Below are 18,605 nucleotides of genomic sequence, written 5' to 3'. Positions count from 1 at the left end.
AAGAGACCTAAGGACATCAAAGAATGGTTGTCATCGTGCTTTGCGGAAGATAAATAGAGCGCCTTCCCAAGAATTCTGAGAAGGAAGACTATGGTGCCCCCTCATCCTGGTCCCTAAGAAGATAACCACCAGAGGCCACACAGGTGGGTCATTTGCTATGAAAGAATGCCCTTGGGCTCATGCAGTGATCACTGGCACTGGCTTCCCTGTATGTAAGAAGTACACATGTCTTGATCCATACAGTGTGACATGAGCGAAGCCATCAAAATATTTTTATTTTTATTTTTTCAAGATTGGGTGAACAGACTTGGGGCCTTAGTTAGTGTTTTGGTGACAGGATATTCCATGAAAACATGATGGGTATCCTGTTTGCCATATTACAAGTGACATAGGCTGTTAAACACTTGTAATCAGGTAGGCGGGACATCCACCACATTAGAAGGGGAGTATCCCATCTACCAAACACAAACAAGGCCCTTGATTTTACAAGGGTGTAATTAATTGAGCTACTGGTTGAGGGGGTGAACCTTTACTCAAGAAGCAACCACAATTATTGTCAGGGTAAAACACATGCAAATTCCAAATTAACCTGTAGTTTACTGTGTGGTAGCTTGGCACAAAAGCAGTCCGGCTTACCATACCGACAATGTATAAAGAATGTATGTAGTACTTCAAACTGTAAAAAAAAGAGAGAAACAACACCAGGGAAAATCCCACACCAATTAAGAAAAATATAGAAAAATTGAATAAATGATTTGAGCCCAAAAGAAAATCCAAATTGTGGAACTTGAGATATGCAATGTAAAAGATTTAAGTGGAAATAGTGGCTAGAAGCAGAAAGAGCCAACTGTGATTATCTGGTTGCACTGGACTGGAACAAAGTCACGAGTTCAAGCCGACTGTGATGGAGTGCAGGCCAGATACAGGGACCAAATTGGGCTTTCTGAACAAAGTACCTTTAATCTTGGTTTGTAGAGTGTTGCAAGATCTTGTGTCGAGGATGTATTATGCAGCGGCAGTTCCGAGGAAACTGCAGTGCTGCGTTGTGGAGTTCTGCATCATCTTCGAGGATGACATTGTCAAGGGGCTTGCAATTCAAAGTCCTATGTCGAGGATACGTCCTTATGCAGCTGTTCTGTGGAAGCTGCAGGGCTGCGATGCGAGGTCCTGCATCATCTAAGATGCCGTAGACCAGAGGCTTACGATGCGTAGGCCTGCATCAAGGATTCGTTGTGCAGTGTTGGTTCTAAGGAAGCTGCAGGCTATGATGCAAGGTCCTGTTCCGGGGATGGATTGTGCAGTGGCTGTTCTGACGCAGCTGTGAGAAGATGCATCCCACTTCCAAGGCTCCAGGACTGGGGTGGCACCACTTAGGGAGGGGGGTAGCACACACAGCAGAAAGTGTTCAGATGCTGGGATCAAGGTAAGCAGGGCCTTTTCCATCCCTGAGCCAAGTTAGCTGACTTCCTGGATAGTGTGTCCTGTGTCTAGAACCTCAAGGTGACACAGCATAGTTTTGTGGAATGGAATAGTAGGGGCACAGAAGACAAATGATTACAGATGACAGATAATGCATACCTGGATATCAAAACTCTTTCATAATGTTGCAGTTCTTTCATTGAGTGCTACATAGATTGCAAGAAACCTATATCAACTAAGCATAGCTACCCCTATATATTCGAAATTTCCGTGTTGAAATAAATGGATCTGATAATGGAGAATTTGAGGATGTTGATTGAGTCCATTGCCTTACCATGTGTTTGCCATCAAAAGTTTTTGGTAACCTGGTTGACATTTACATTCTGACAGTGTTGATGGTTTAATGCCTCTTGAATGCTCGTTGAAGTGCCAGTGATTAACCATAATCATTTGCTGAGATACTGAGTAAAGCAAGATTCTTTAGGATATCATTCTCCTACTTAGGGCATATTAGTGAGAGGTTGATGTGCTTTCAAGAACCACACAACAGTTTTGGAACTATAGTTTGGTGGCCCATGGACCTCACATGAGACATTTGGTGTCCCAGAAGTGATTTACTCAAGAATTGTGAAGATTTAGGGTAAAAAACGTCTGTGATGACCTTGAGTGTGATGCAGGTGCTTAGATAATTGGGCTAGCTCATACAGGCATATTAAGGTTTACACAAAATCATGCTTATCTTTTTCCTTTGTACCTTATGCTTGCTTGTTAAAATGTGTGGGTCCATGTTTAAGATTTACATATAAAACTCCACTGAAATACCTGGGAATATGTTCCCAGCCTATGCGGTACATTTAATAAAACATCTACAATACGCCTCCAGTCTCCAGTCCCACAAAGTGGACCACTAATGTAAATAGTGTTCACGAAAGAAAGTCAAAGGAACTTATTAAGCGCACAAAAGGTCTCATGGCGCTTGCGAAAACTCAGTGCGAACTGACACTCTAAATCAGAAAGCATGTTAGACATTGGTATTGCTATTGGTGTCAGGTCCTTTCTAAATGAGTGGTCTATAGAGCATATCTGATGACTATGGCTGAACCATCAGGAACATCACCCTATGAATTGGGTGCGGTATGCAGAGGAGGCTGAATGTGAATTCAGTGTGAACATGCCATCCCATAATCACCATCTTCTAATCAGCTCCAACATATTTATACAATATTTTCCTCACAAAATCAGAACTTTTATTGGTCACTGTCAGGGCTACTCTTTCCAAAACAGTGATACATTCCATTTATGTACAGATTGGGGTCTGGAAGTGAAAAATTAATCTCTTTGCCTACTTTCTGATGCATGAGGTTTTAGGAGCACTCTGACTGTTTCTAATATATATATATATGTATATATAGAGGGCTTTTGGTCAGCACCTTGCTTATGACCGATGTTGCCTATCTCATTGCCCTTCTCTTGGTTTGATAGCTTTACTCCCTGTTCTTGAGTTTGTCCATCTGAGAGCATTTCTGTTTCACAATGTGCAGATTGATTATCCTGTATCCTTTCACTGAATCATGAACTCAGCGTCAGGATCCAATTTGCAAGGAAAAATCATGGTAGAAGTGTACCAAAGGACAGTACTCTTTACTCTTTTTGTTCAAAGGAGGATTTGATCAGTGGCAGTTGGCCACCTATCCAGGAAAGGCAAGATGCCTCATTTATATTAGAGCCAACTGAACTCTACCAAGTGGGTGCAGCTTAACTGCTGAAACTGCTCAACGTAAAGTCAGGAAATGTGACAAAATGTAAAAGTCACCCTATCATTATATATGATGGAAATCTCTTCTGACTAATGAATTCTACTTTGTTTTGTTAGCAATATCCTCTGCAAAAGACAATGTTTCTCTATTTCCCAAAAGGAGTTAGCAAAAATTGTTTTTTTCACAATGCGCACTCAAAACTGGTAAGTGCTCAGTTGCAACATAGCAAGGCTGTATTACCTTTTTTACACGCGAGTTCAGAGCTCAAAATTCAGATTTAAGCACCAGGCAGCAAATTTTAATGTCTGCAAGACACACTTATCATGTGTATCTTCTAACACTCCAGTTACCTGATGGTTGTTCTTAAGTCCAAAGTGCTACGAATAGCTTCAATTGTGGGAGGGATACATTTTACCTACAGATGCACATTTGGAATTTGACATATTAGCACCATTTATGAGCATGTTACACTTTACATTTTAAAAGCAAACATTCTTGTGTTTAGGGAATGGCATATGCAGACTGGTATCTGTTCAGCAGACCTAAAATAACCATAATTAAGAAATTCCCAAGTATCCATGGAATTCATTTTTGTTTGCCCAGTTTTAGCATCTAGATTTAACACAGCTGTGAGCTGATGTATAAATCGAACACTAATCCCAGTCGCAATCAGTAAATATTTAGTATTAGGCCTGACATCCTTGCTGTGGTATTCTCCCAGACTCTTTACCTTCATTCCCTGAATTTTGTTGAACTCGTTTTTGTTTGCATTAGGACTTTGTTCACTTCCCACCTGCTAACCAGTTGCAAAGCGCTTAGGCTCTCTGCATTAAGCATGGTAAAATTAGCAAACATTTAATTACATATATGTTCCTACTTAATAATCTACATGTACCCAGGGCCTGTAACTTAAATACAGCTAGTGGGTTGCAGCACTCATTTTGCCACCTAATAAAGTAGCATTTTGAAACATGTCTTAAGACATTCAACACAGCCTGTAGTGCACTTTTAAACTGCCATGTTCACAATGCAAAATAAACCATTCTCAGGCCCAATCCTTCCTTGTTATTACTTATATGTCACCCCCAAGGTATGCCCTAACCATCCCTAGAGCATCGTGCATGGTATTTAAGCAGTATTTAGCTGCTTAAGTTTTACATGTCTTGGCAGGGAAAACTCTGAAAGTCCCTTTTCACTTCTATAAAGCTATTACTCTCATAGACTAACACAGGGTTACCTTATTACACTTAATAAGTGTTAACTTCAGTTTGGAACCAGATAATTCCACTCAAATTAATAGTAATTTAAAATACTCTTTAAAGGTAAAGTCTGATTTTAAGTAACAGTTTTGAAAACACCACTTTAAGAAAGTAGGCAATTTTCTGTCCGAACCAACTGTGCCTTTCTGGACCACATGGATGCAAATATTCTCCTTCTGTGAGTTGTGCATCGCTTTTGGAAACAAAAAAGAACTAGACGTGAGGAAGAGGTTTTTAATTGCAGGTTGGTTGGGGAGGAGTTGTTCCCCGCCCTGATTCCACTTCAAAGGACCCTGCCTATACCACACACAAAGGAACCTGCCACCAGACCTGCCCTTGCCTCTGTCTGTCATCCTAGTCAGTTTGGAGTCAGGACCAAGGAAAGGGTTAGATCTGACCAGAACCAGTTTTGAGGCAGGCCAGGTAATTCTCCCACACAAAGACTAGTACCATGTACAAACGTGGAAACCTCAGAACCTGTCATCAGAACACTCCTGGACCTGTAGAACTTCCAGAAGAAGGACACCCCTGCTTTCTGAAGAAGGACGATTGGACCTTCTTGTCTTGAACCCAGGATCCCCAGAGTTGATTCCAAGGGTCAGTTGGCTGACCTGTTTGAGCTTCCAAGGAGCCCAGCTGACCAGCACCAACTGGACCTGCCTGGACTTGCGTGAGACATGCTTCTGGCTTCAGCTCTAGTTAGTCCTGATCCCCAAGAGGTGCCCCCTAGGTCCTGGACCCTTAGCTGGCATCAGAGTGTACTCCCTCTCAAGAAAAGGCGAAGATACAGAGGTTTTGAGATCCTCATGTCTGCAAAGTGACCTTTTCTCAGAAAAAAATGCGACCGCTAGCATGAAGCTCCGGCAGGAGCTGCTTTTCATGCCGACTGCAACCTCTAGGATGTCCCCCAATGTGAAGCTCCAACTGAACCTGCTCTTTGTGCCAACAGTGACCCCCAATGCATGGCCTGCACTTTGCACCACCAGCGATAGCCTGTGATGATACAGCTGCAACTGTCTGCAATGCCCGAACTGCTCCTAGCGCTGACCTCTTCAAGGCCCCTGACAATGTGAAGAGCAGTTCTTCGTGTGGACTTGACAAGCTAACTTTTCAGTGGGATGAACCTGGTCCCTGTATCGGACCCTTGTTCCATTGCGGTCAGCCTGAACTTGTGACTTTCCTCCTGCCCAGTGAGGCCAGTGGCTCTTTGTGCTTTTTGGTCCTATTTTCACATAACATTAAAAAAAACTCATGTCTGGTTCTAATAATCGGAGTTTTGGTGTTTTGTTGTCATTATTTTTACTACAGTTATCTCTATTTTTATAAATTGGTTTGGTATTTTTCTTGTGTTGTGTTTTCACTTTATTACTACTGTTTGAGGGCTGCATAAATACTTTACACATTGCCTCTCAGTTACGTTTTGTGCCAAGCTAGAGTGTTAGCACAGGTTTATTTTGTGATTTTTGTGGTTCACACCCTTAAGGATTCTGTTTATTATTTGAGTGGGGCTCAGTCACCAGGTAATTGTGATTTGTGTCAGAAATTGTTTTTGCCCAGTAGTAGTATGGAGGTGTAAATTACCTTTATTGCCTGAAACTGGAGTTTTTTGTCAATCTACAACAAGGGGCCACCCTTCAGTTTCTGGGTGTTTCAGGTATAAACAACTATCTGATTTTCATGGCTAGTAATACTGCTTCATACACTACAAATCATTATGAAATTGTGGAATTTTTTAGGGTGCACAAAGAGCTTCCAAATTTCCCATGATGAAAATACCTTGTAGGAAGTGGAAAAACAGAATTTTGATGGGTGAAAATGTGAAGTGGTATGGTAAACTGGTATTAGTTCAAATGAATGTGTTCCATGAAACAAGATAGATCAATTAACTTTAGGGATTTCAGCAATCCCTCTTTAATTTGCTTAGCATCAAATTCTAAATTGTGTTAATCAAGTTTGGCACAAGGTTTCTATGGAGTTGATGAATTAATCATGAGGGATTGTAGGAAGGAATTCCTTATTATTTCTACTTCAAGGCCTCTTAAAGCGAATCTAAAATGAACTTACTGTTTATTGAATTGGATCCTGCAAGAATTTTTTATTTGTATGAAGAACATCTAATATTAAACAAAGTTAAATTAAAGGGGATTTCAGTACAAAGTTCTTTTCATCAGTGCTGAGCATGTGGAAAGCGGACTATGGACTGGCCAGCTACTTGCGATTCATTCCTGTCTCACTGTGTGCAGACAGCTGATAAAGATACAAATTGGCTTGCCTTAAAAAGTACAAACTCATTATAAATGGAGTGGCACTCTTCAAACTGCTCCAAGCCTTATCCACTTCTTACTTACATCTCCCTTGTATAATGATCTCAGACATGCACACCTATACAATACTGAGGAAGATTGGATTATCGACAGTTAAAGAGGCCTTTCTCCTTTTGATTTCTCTAGAGCATCCTTTAACTTACTTGGCAGTATGGAAATGTTTGTGGTTAAAATATGAAGTTAATTGATTTAATAATCTGTAAGTTACTATTGGTTATTGATTCATGACTTTATGAAGACTCTGTTTAGTCTAATAAACTTTTTAGAAATGGTAAAACAATTCTACACTCTAGGAAATCTGCCTTTTCTGTGTGGTAATCCCAGATTATTCCCCTTTCCTGGACCCTATTTTTGATTCCTGCTATAGAATTCTGTGCACTTTACCCCTGCTAACCACTAGTTAAGTGCTGGTGTCCCTCTTTAAAACTCGCTGAATAGGCCTATTCCTAACTGGTATGTTCAATGTGCCTCCAAGTCCCTAACACATAGCGCAAAAAGTGCACCTCGGTCCTGGAAGTTAAATGCCACCTGAGAACTGAAGCACTTATTGTGCCATCCGTTAGTGTGACAAAGCAAACATGACTTAAGACCCTACCCTGTGTAACTTGATTCCTGTAGTGCAATCTCTTAAAATACCTCCTTTTGACCGGTAAAAACGGCCCATTTAAATATTAGTAAGCCACCTCTATGTAGGACATGGAAATTAAAAGTGGGCCATGTAGAAAATGAACATTACCATGTCCCTAAAGTGTCAAGACCCTAAAAGCTGTTTTCACTGTGGCAAGCCTAGCTGTCATATATAGAAAAGCAGAGTACAAATTAAAATACAATATCTCGAGAATGGTACCAGCTAGAGAAATAATGAAATCTCTATTTTTAATAGTTCTTAAAAATCTGATTCAATTGTGAAGCTTGATTTTTAATAGATATTCCAGAAAAGTAACTTTTGGAAAGATGTCCTTTACCTCCGTGAACTGACAAATCTGACTGGTGTATCTGACAAAGAATCAATTGCGGTTAGCCTCAAATTTTGCCTAGAACCTAGTCTACTTTGCCCTTTGACTAACAAGGGCACATTGTGGTTTTTGGCTGATTTAAAAAAAAATGTAAATACATGCCTATGATTGCGCATATTAGATTTCTGTTATTTTTATGTCATTTTGTTTATTACATTCTACTCAGTTTTTCTAATTCAGCTTGGGGATTTTATTGTTTTACGGTCCGACTTTATTACTATTTCGGTACTGGATGAATACTTCACTTATTGCCCTAAATTAAACCTGCCTGCTCTGTGCCATAGCTACCGGGAGTTGAGCTCCGGATGATTTAGTGACTCTAAAGGTGCACCCTGACAAGGATTGTGAATATTCCTTGAAGTGGGCAGTTTATTTATTTATGGAATTTAGTAGAGCGCAGTCACCTCCCTAAATAGTAAACCAGTTTCTTACATGCCCAAATTGTTTGCAATTGTATGAATATTGACTTTCTAAGTAACTACTCGGACATTAATGCTTATTATCAGTGTGAAGTGCAGAGATGACTTAGGTACTATGCTCTGAAAAGGCTACTCTTTGTTATGTATCATATGGATCTCAAAACAGACAAAATAAATAGGTTTTATTTCAATTTCTATTCTCTTTCCACTAAGGCTACAATCAAATAAATATCTCTATCACACTTTTTAACACAGTCACTTTTTGTCAATAATGTACACAATTTTTCCGACAATCTTTTCTCTGCCTCTCCAAAAATAGGTAATGTGGTTGCTCTCTACTGTTACATATTCATATAACTGTGGCTGGCCTGCTAATTCCACAGGGATGCCTCGATGTGAAGACAGACATTTTCCACTAGAATTCTAACACAGAACAAGTAAGGGTCTCTATTCAGAATAGTGGGGAAGAGGGAAAATTGGAACGAAAACAGCAATCCGCCTGTGTCAATTGAACTCCATCTAAAATATAAAGAAAAAATACCTTCGGTACTTTTTAACTAATTCTATAGATACTCGTACATTTATACCACCTTTCATACCTCAAGCTCAATATACTCCTTCTTGACTGAATTTTGGCTTTGAACTTTATCCTCCAATAAAGAACTTATTATTATTATTTATTTGTGTATTTTGTAAAGCGCGCAGCGGCCCCAACGGGGCATCCCGGGGCTGAAAACTCTGACAACAAGAGGAACTGGGTCGGGGTACCACACTAGGTGGAAAAGAGATGCGTTTTCAGGGATTTGCGAAAAGCTGGTTCTGCTTGGCAGGTGCGTAGAGCCAACAGGAGCTTGTTCCAGTGCTGAGTGGCACAAACCTCAAAGGTTTTTCCACCTGCCCGGGATCGTTTAAATCGGGGAGTTTCTAGGAAAAGTAGGGAATTGAAGCGTAGTGCCATGGATTTGACATATGGACGAAGGGTGTTTTTCAGATGGGCCGAACCGTTGCCTTTAGCTGCACGGAAAGCCAGCGTCATTGCTTTGAAAACGCATCTTTTCGCGATGGGTAGCCAGTGCAGTTTACGGAGATGAGGAGAGATATGATGTCTTGCAGGGATTCTCTCCACCAGCCGGGCGGCGGCATTTTGGACCGTCTGTAGTTTGTGGCACAGGCCAGCTGTGATACCAAGGTAGAGGGCATTGGCATAATCAAGATGGGATATGATTAATGCCTGGATCACAGTCTTACGGCAGTCCTCCGGCAGATAATTAATAAGCCGTTTAATTGTTCTGATTTTAGCAAAGCAGGAGGCTGCGACTGTTTGTACCTGGGTGTTGAAGCTGAGATGGTTGTCCCAGCGTACTCCTAGGTTTCTCACCGAGTCTTTAGGCGTGGGGGCTTGGCACAGATCTTCGGGCCACCACAGACTAGAATCCAGAGGAGAAGGTGAATTAAAAAACAGGATCTCCGTTTTACCTGCGTTGAGACGGAGGGAATTAGCATCCATCCAATTAGAGATATCTCTAAGGCAGGATTTCAGCGGATCAAAGGCAGAGGCCGAGGGGGTATCGAACGTAAAAAGTAACTGGATGTCATCGGCATAGGATGTGGATTTAATCCCAGTCTGAGCAATTAGCTTGGCCAAGGGGGTTAAATGAACATTAAACAAAAGCGGGCTTAGGGAAGAGCCCTGGGGGACTCCCCATTTGAGTGGTCTGGCAGAGGAAGTGAAAGGAGGGGTGAAAACTTGTTGTGTGCGGTCCGACAGGTAGGATGACAGCCATTTCAACACAGAGCTGCCAGCCCTAAATCTTCCAGCCTTCCCAGCAGGATCTTATGAGAGACGGTGTCGAATGCTGCTGAAAGATCCAGCAGCACTAACACCGCCCTCGACCCTCGGTCGAGCGTCCACCTCACAGAGTCGGCCATTTCAATAAGGGCCGACTCCGTGCTGTGGCCCGACCTAAAGCCATGCTGGGAGTCATGGAGAAGCCCATTGGACTCGATGAAGTTCGCCAATTGAGAGTGAACCAGCTTTTCCAAGATCTTAGCTGGAGCAGGCAGAAGGGAGATAGGCCTGTAGTTGCTGGGAAGGTCGTGGTCCAAATTGGGCTTCTTCAGAATGGGGACCAAGGAGGCATGTTTCCATTTGGTAGGGAAGCTTCCTGTACGGAGGGAGTCATTCCATATGTGATTTAGGTAGGAGTTAAGTAGGGGTGCCAGTTTTTTGTATTCCTTGGCTGGCCAAGGGTCGTTTGGGGAACCTGATTTACACTTAAGTAGCTCTGTCATAGAATCGGCTTCCGATATTACTGCAAATTCAGACAGGACGGACGGTGGCGGTATAAGAGTAATGGATCGCTCGTCTCCTCCTTCACTTTTGGAGGGGGGAAAGGATGAACAAATGGTCTCAATTTTGTCCTCAAAAAATTGAGAAAGTGTATTGCATAGCGCCTGTGAGGCGGGCTGAGATCGGGTCATCGCGGTGGGATCTGTGAAGGATCTAACAATGTTAAAGATCTCCCTGGCGCCATTGCTAGCGAGTTTGATTCTGGAAGCCAGAAAATCCCGTTTATGCTCCTCTATCATTCTCCGATATTCTTTGAGGGCGGTTTTATAGATGGTTTTGCTGTCCGGAGAATAATTCTATCTCCAGTGGCGTTCAAGAGATTTACAGAAAGCCTTTTTCTGCCGAAGTTCGTCGGAGTACCAGGGGGCTGATGGTACCGCCCTGTGAGTTTTGATGGGTTTAATGGGGGCCAGGGCATCTAAGGCCTGACCGATCCATGTGTCCAGATGGTTGATAGCTAGGTCAGGGTCAGACGACGGGCAGGGTTGGAAGTTGTTGAGGTGTTTCTGGAGCGCATCCAGGGTGATGCGGCTCCAGTTTCTACCTGAAGATTTAGGGGTGATAGAGGGTCTGGTGGGACGGGGAATGTCGATCTCAAAAGAGATAAAGAAGTGGTCCGACCAAGTAACCGGAATGGGGCGGGCTGCCCGGATGAAGGGGAGGTTGGAGCAAATTAAGTCCAGTATGTGACCCGCTTTGTGCGTGGGTAGGGTTATTATTTGGACTAGGTTACAGGCCGCTAGCGTGGAGATAAAAAGGCTGCTGTGCGAACAGGATTCGTTGTTAACGTGGAGGTTAAAATCTCCTAGGGCGGTGAAGTTAGCATATCGAGTGCTAAGATGGATGATATAGTCCATCAAAACCGGTAAGTGCAATAGATTAAAGTGAGGGGGATGATAGATAAGTATTCCCGAACAGGAGGAGGACGGGGAGGTTTGGATGCTAAAAGGCAACCCTTCTATACAGTCAATTTGGTCAAATGGGGGAAAGGTAGCCGTCCAAACGGATTTGTGAATTAGGGCGACACCGCCTCCCGGTTTACCATTAGGTCTATTAGCGCAGCTAATACTGTAGCCCTCCGGTAGGGCAAGGGAAATGGCGGGGTTAGTGGTGTCGTTCAGCCATGTTTCCGTTAGGAAAAGCAAATCCCAGTTGTTGTCTCGGAGGGACTGCCAGATGTCAAAGGCATGTTTGGTCAGTGATCTACAATTAATAAGCGCAGATCTAAGGGTCAGGGGGGAGTGGGCACCTGGAGTAGAAACCGGGGTTGAAGCGAGGATTGGACGAGTTGTTAGGCCTGAGGATGAAAAGGAAAAGTGACAGACTGTGCACTTCACAATGAATCAGACGGTATTAAAATAGGATTCATCAATAAACATCAAATGACATTGCTGCAGAACCCCTCTCGAAAGTCTTAGGCAATTTAAAGTAAAATAGTCCATAGTCAAATTAATTGGACAAGTAGGTTCCCAAATAAGTCTATACCTCAGTGTATGTGTCTGGTAGCTCCCAATGATACGCTCAGGCAGAGAAGTAATTCACAAAAAAAATAATCCTGACATATTTCTGATGATAAACGGAATTCAAAGTCACTTTAACGGCAGCACTGAAATCTGTAACCACACAGTAAACAGCGAGTAAGCTCCAAGGATTTTATTGCGAAGAAGTGGTTCTTACTTCTGAGTCCTTGTAACAACGTTTCCTGCTTGAATTGTTGCACGTATGTTCACTTATATCTGCCTCCTCACACAACATGGCTATTGTAGAACTCTTTTCACTTTCTGATTATTCCTTACTGCTCTCCTAGACAAGTTCAAATATAACCAGTTGGTATAAGTATTTGCGGATACCATAAACAGGTACCGTTGACAGTGGTATTTACAATAGACCCTTGATATCTTTCGTGTGCTAAAAGATTGTTCAGTTGGGGGACAAGATATAAGCAGGCCTATAAATATAGATTCCCCTTGGACCCCTGTTTAAAGTTTGTTGTTTGATATTGTAGAACAGTCCATAGTCTAATTGGCTGAACAAGTAGGTTCCAAAATAATTCTATACTCAAATGTATGTGTCGAGTAACTCCCACTGAAATGCTTTTCTGCCTCCTCACCCAACATGGCCATTGTAGAATAGACCATAGTCTAATTGGCTGAACAAGTAGGTTCCAAAATAATTCTATACTCAAATTTATGTGTCGAGTAATTCCCACTGAAATGCATTTCCGATGATAAACGGAAGTCAAAGTCACAAATTTGTAATGGCAACACAAATCTGTAACTACAGAGTAAAAAACAAGCAATTACCAATGATTGCATTAAGAAAAAGTGATTCTTACTTCCGAGTCCTTCTAACAATATCTCCTGCCTGATTTGTTGCACATATCTTCACTCGCATCCGCCTCCTCCCCCAACATGGCCACTTTTCGCAATGAGCTCAATGTGGTCTTGATGCTGCTTGCCGCATTTTCGCCCTAGGAATTTTTGTCAATATATCCTCAGCTTTCTTCTTTGGCCATTGGATGCTGAAAATGATGGTTAAGGTAATTGTTGTTTTGAGAAGAACATTTTGATCTTGGGCACAAGGATTCTGACCATACCATTGTCCGTCTACTGGTACTTTTCCCTCTATGCTGCTTTGATCGCTTTCAGTTCCAAGGGTTTGACTGCACCACCTCCTTTGAGCTTCTGGTTTGAAACCCATTGGACTTCTTTGTTGATACCTGCTGACAACCTTACCTTCCCATATTTAGTAATTTAAAATAACTTCAAAATAGAATTGAGCATTATACAAAAAAAAGAATAATATTACATAAAATAAATAATAAGAGGTTGTCAAGTCCCACTAGTCTGTTTATAATGAAATACTTGTTTGGTTATTAATGCATCCAAAATCAATATAATAATATTTGATTTCTACCGTTGGTAATTTATCTAAGTATGTTACACTGATGCTCAACCGATTGCAAGAGTATGCATGTTTAAGTATTTTGGGATTTCATCCAATATCTACTGCGATTTAGAATTAGCATTTGACTCACATTTTTTGTTTAGATAAACAAACCAAGAAAACGCTCAATAGGCTTAGCTTTGAATGTGGGGGGGTTTCTCATGTTTAAGCATTCAAAGGACATTTGTGTAAAGATATTCCTGTTTGATGGTAAGGACCAACTTAGAGTTAATGATACTGAGATAAAGAGGCAGAGACACATTTTTGTATTGACCCCGGTACCCTTGTGTCTATATCAGAAAGGTGATGTTACTCCTTTCTCTAAACTTGCACCCATGAAGCAAGTTTGTATTGCTTCTATATCACCTTATTTAAAAAGTAACATTAGGTTATCATCCAACACAAAAGCTATCTGTGGAGATATTCTCTATCATTTGAAAATGTTTTCCAGGATGTGTTTAAAGCTCAGGGACCTAATTACGAGTTTGGCGGTCCGGGAACCACCCTGCCTGCAGCTGTTGTTCGACTGCTGTGACTTAGGTGGTCTAACTGCGGTTCTATGAAAGAAACACTGCCGTGTTCCTGATGACGCCGCCAGCCAATTCTGACTGCGGCGGCCGCACAATAGGCTGAACAGCCTGTGAGAGGCTGTGAGAGGCACAGACTGCCAGTCAAACCACTGGCTATATTACAGTTGCCTAACAGCCAGCGTGACCATAGTGGTCCAACTGCCACAACTGAGACAGCAGATCGGGAGGGATATAAGAACAAATCTCACCTCTACACTTCTTGTGCCTCCAAAGAGCTGATCGTACACATCCTGCCACTGCTGTATCTGTTCGATCATCTCCAAAACCCACTGAGTCACCGATTAAATAGGCAGTAATTCATTCAGCTACCTGTTTCCATTTACTCCTCAGCGAACGAATGTCCCGCCATGGACCCGGCAAGAGAGCTGGGGTCCCAAGTAAAACATATTTACAGGGACCCTGTCTGGGATTGTTTTCATATGAATATCAAAAAGACATCTGTAGGATGCCCAGCTAGACCAAAACACTGATACTACATAGGCACACTGTACACAAATAGACATATGTGTAAAAATCATATTCAGTGATAGAGATGTGTGCATTAATTTGTGTTCCACAACAGCACCTCCTCATCAATATCACGCCTATTAATGTCAGTGTCACACTTTCTTTGCCCCGTCACACTTGTCTGCCATGTCACTCCTGATGGTCTCTTTTCTTACAGATTAGCATTTCTCTAGTCTTGGTAAGTCCACATAGAAATCACTACAACAACCATGAGGCCCTGTGACTGCATGTCAAACCAAGATGCTATACATCTTTTGCCCTTGCTCAATTGTCTGCCTTATCACTACTGATAGTCACTTTTCATGCAGTTTGCTATTTCTCTAGTCTAGAAATCACTACAACTACTATGAGACCCTGTGACTGCAACTCAATCCAAGATGCAATAGTGAACATGATACACTCATATTGCACAAAAATCAGGTCCTCTTTTGTTGTCAACATCTGTATGGATGTGTCATTAAAGTGCTTCTCTGCTACTACTCTATTGGATTCTCACCCATCACCAACATGAAAAGGCAATGTCAGTCAATGGGATTACATAGAATCAGTGTGAGAAGGATTCTAATGCACAATAGAAACACTCTCTGATGAATAGCTATGCCTCTATCAATGGGAACCCTGAAAGGTTGGGGCCCTGGGGCACGGTATATTTTGCACATGCCTGACAAACGCAATGTGGACTGGACCTGTGAATTGAAGTATACCAGGGACAACTAATAGCATGTGTAGGTAATGTGTAAGTGCAACTCATGAAAGCAAACATAGCATGAAAAGCGTTTGTCACACATCTAGATAAAGTAGGTGTAAGATACACAGAGGAAAATGGACACATGTCCATGCAGAACTCCACAAAGGTATGACAAGTTAACAACCTCCATGTGTGGATAAACAAATATCTAACTTGAACACACCCAACTCATATCCAACATATATCATAGGGGCAACTGCAACCTAAATGATGTGGACAGTGGCCAGGACAAGCTCAAATACTTACCATATCATATAACACCCAATGCAGTGTCTTCACCAATCTGAGTTCATCCCACGTATACATCCATTACTCCTTGTCCAGTCAGAGAGCAGCACTGGGCCCAAGGACATATCATACTAACTACTTCAAATGGATCAGAAATCAGGGATCAAATAAACACAACAGTAGTCACACATCACTAACAATTCAAAAACATCAAACTGTTAGAATAGCAATGGCAGGACCAATGTCTTCAAAAAATGAAAGGTTTTATTATTTCAACTCAAACAACCCATCAAGGGAAATAAAGGCCAATGGCAGTCCCTTATCACGTCATGAGCCACAGCACAATGCTGTGCCACCAAACCTGCCCTTACTTACACTGTCAAGAAACCACCTAACCAAGGGTATCCATTAAGTACAGTAGGCACCTCAAAGATAGTACTTGAGGAGGGGCCTGAGGTTTAGGTAGAGATGGGTTTGTTGTTGGGATTGGTCTTCTTGGGTTTGTGGGGTTTTGGGCTGGATTCAGAGGTGTGGTGATGATGTTTATCAGGGCTAGAGTGGGAAGTGGAAGGGTGAGTTTGTCCTTGGGCAGGTTTAAAAAAAGAAAAATTATTTTGCGCATGGGTGTCCGGGGGATGGAGGTGCTGTTTGACAGGGGTGGAGTGGGAAGTGGAAGGTGTGGGTTTGGCCTTTGGAGTTTTTTTTTTGGGTGGGGTGGGGTTGGCCTCAGTTCAGGGGGGTGGGAATGCTGTTAGGTTTGGGTTTGGGTATGGGACAGCTTTTTGAGACTGTGGGAGGGTGGGAGTCGGTTTTCACAGGGGTAAGGGCTAGGTCAAACAAGACATCCTCAGGAAAAAAATGGGTAGGATGCTCGGTATGGAGTTTGGATTGGGAGGAAGCAGGATTGGAAGTGTGAGCTGCGTCTGCTATCTGCACTGTGTGTTGTGTTAGTGTCTGTTGTGTGGGTGACTATGAGGGTTTTGTGCCTGTTTGTGCTGTGTATGTGCTGGGTGTTGTGGAGGGGTCTGTGTGTATTGCTGTTTTGTCTGCGGGTATGGTTATGTCTTTTTTGGGACAAATAAGCGTATTATACACAATTATGGATGAATGTCTAAAAAATGTTTTAACGTTAACGTTATATAGTGAAATTTCAAACATTATACTAAACATTTTTTATTGACATTACATTTAAACTTTATATTAATGAGGCAAATGACATCCAAATGTTTCTGTCTTGCTGTTGTTTGAGAAGATACTGGTTTAGTATTAATGATTTAATGGGCAAGATCTTATATCACAATGGTGATTTAGACTAAGAGTGTGGTATTTCACTGTAGATCAATGTGTAATTTAATGTGGTTAATAGAATTGGTAAGCTGGCATTTAGTTTGACCCTTCAAGGCACAATATGGTTATCTGAAATCCTGTACTAGAGTCGCTTCTTCTTGGGGTATTTTTTCTCAATATTATTTTAAATTGTTAGCAACTTCCACTAGTAATGTGTGGCTATGACTATGTCAATACTGTCATATGCAAATCTACGCATTATTAAAAATCTCATTCGTTTGTACTTAATTTTGACTGTAAACCTTGTTTTCTCTATCCATCTTCCCACTTTGTATTTCCCTCTACTGCCCCCTTTACTTGCCACTCTACCAGCTCAGCCATTCCATAAACCCCTATTGTAGTTGCAGTTCTCTTTTGTTCCATGGGTTCATTGGAAAGAGATTGGCCATCTCTCAAAATGTTTCATATTTGGCACACATACACCTTGGTATAGCTGTGCTTTAGAAAAATGGTAAATAAATAAATGTTATGTTATGTTAAAGCATTTAATCGAGCGCGGCTGCTCAGGAGTGTCCCGGCGCGGTACCTTGCTAGAGATAGAAAGAGCAGTGTTTTCAGCTGTTTCCTGAACAGCTTAGCATCTTGGATACAGCGAAGTTCCAAAGGGAGTGCGTTCCAAGCCACGGCAGCCTTATAGGCTAAAGAGCTGCCACCCATTCTCACCTGACGGAAATGTGGAATCACTGCCAGGAGCTGTGAGATAGAACGTAGGTCTCTTGAGGGCACATAGAATTTAAAACGCTTTCTGAGATAGCCGGGGCCGGACTGATACAGGACAGCATGCACCATGATATGGGATTTAAATCTCACTCTTTCCGCAATGCCCAGCCAATGGAGATCACGCAGATGTTGTTGTATGCTTGATCTTCGAGGGATATTCAGTAAAATCCTGGCTGCAGAGTTTTTAATAGACTGGAGTTTTTTCAACTGGTTACCAGGAACCCAACATAAAGAGCGTTCGCCTAATCAATACGCAACAGTATTAGGGCGCAGGTGACCATCTCTTTGGCAGGCTGTGGTAGAAGTGGCAGAAACTTCCTAAGTGATCTTAGGGTACCAAAACATTGTCCTGCTAATTTTTTAATATGAGTGGTAAACCTGAGAGCCTCATTAAACCAAATCCCCAGATTTTTTACAGGTTGGACATCTGAATTGGGTAGAGGATATTTGGCCGGCCAGAGGGATTCTTTGAACTGAGAGGGAAAGGTACAGTACAAGAGGATTTCAGACTTATCCTCGTTGCACTTAAGCTCCGCAGCATGATGACATTTAAAAGTGACGACAGGCAAGCTCTGGCCTGAACAGGAGAAGAATCATCTTTACTTCAACTGAAGAGGAGCTGGGTATCATCAGCATAGGCGATGATCTTGGCACCCAGCTCCTCTGCCAAATAAATCGGAGGAGTCATTTTTATATTAAAAAGGAGAGGGCTCAGAGTGGAGCCCTGAGGAACTCTAGTGGACGAGCTTGTGGTGTAGAGGAGAACGGGGGCATCCATACTTGCTGGTCCAAAAATGAGCCAACCCAGCTCAACGCGGTACCTGTCACCCAAATGTCAGACTGGTGGGCCAGAAACAGCGCGTGAGGGACGGTACAGAGAGGTCTAATAAAATCAGAGCCGCTCTGCCACCAGCATCCAAACTACAGAGAGGTCTAAAAAAATCAGAGCCACTCTGCCGCCAGCATCCAAACACT

At 42.2% G+C, this 18,605-nt stretch overlaps 1 protein-coding gene across 3 annotated transcripts in view; it reads left to right on the top strand.

Moving 5' to 3' along the window:
- Positions 1–18,605, top strand: part of TUB (TUB bipartite transcription factor) — a 593,386-nt gene that overhangs the window by 476,967 nt on the left and 97,814 nt on the right. The gene's annotated exons all lie outside the window — the stretch shown is intronic.

Source organism: Lissotriton helveticus, chromosome 3_1, assembly GCF_964261635.1.
Source record: "Lissotriton helveticus chromosome 3_1, aLisHel1.1, whole genome shotgun sequence".
Lineage (NCBI taxonomy): Eukaryota > Metazoa > Chordata > Amphibia > Caudata > Salamandridae > Lissotriton > Lissotriton helveticus.
This window is presented reverse-complemented; position numbering and strand designations above follow the sequence as displayed.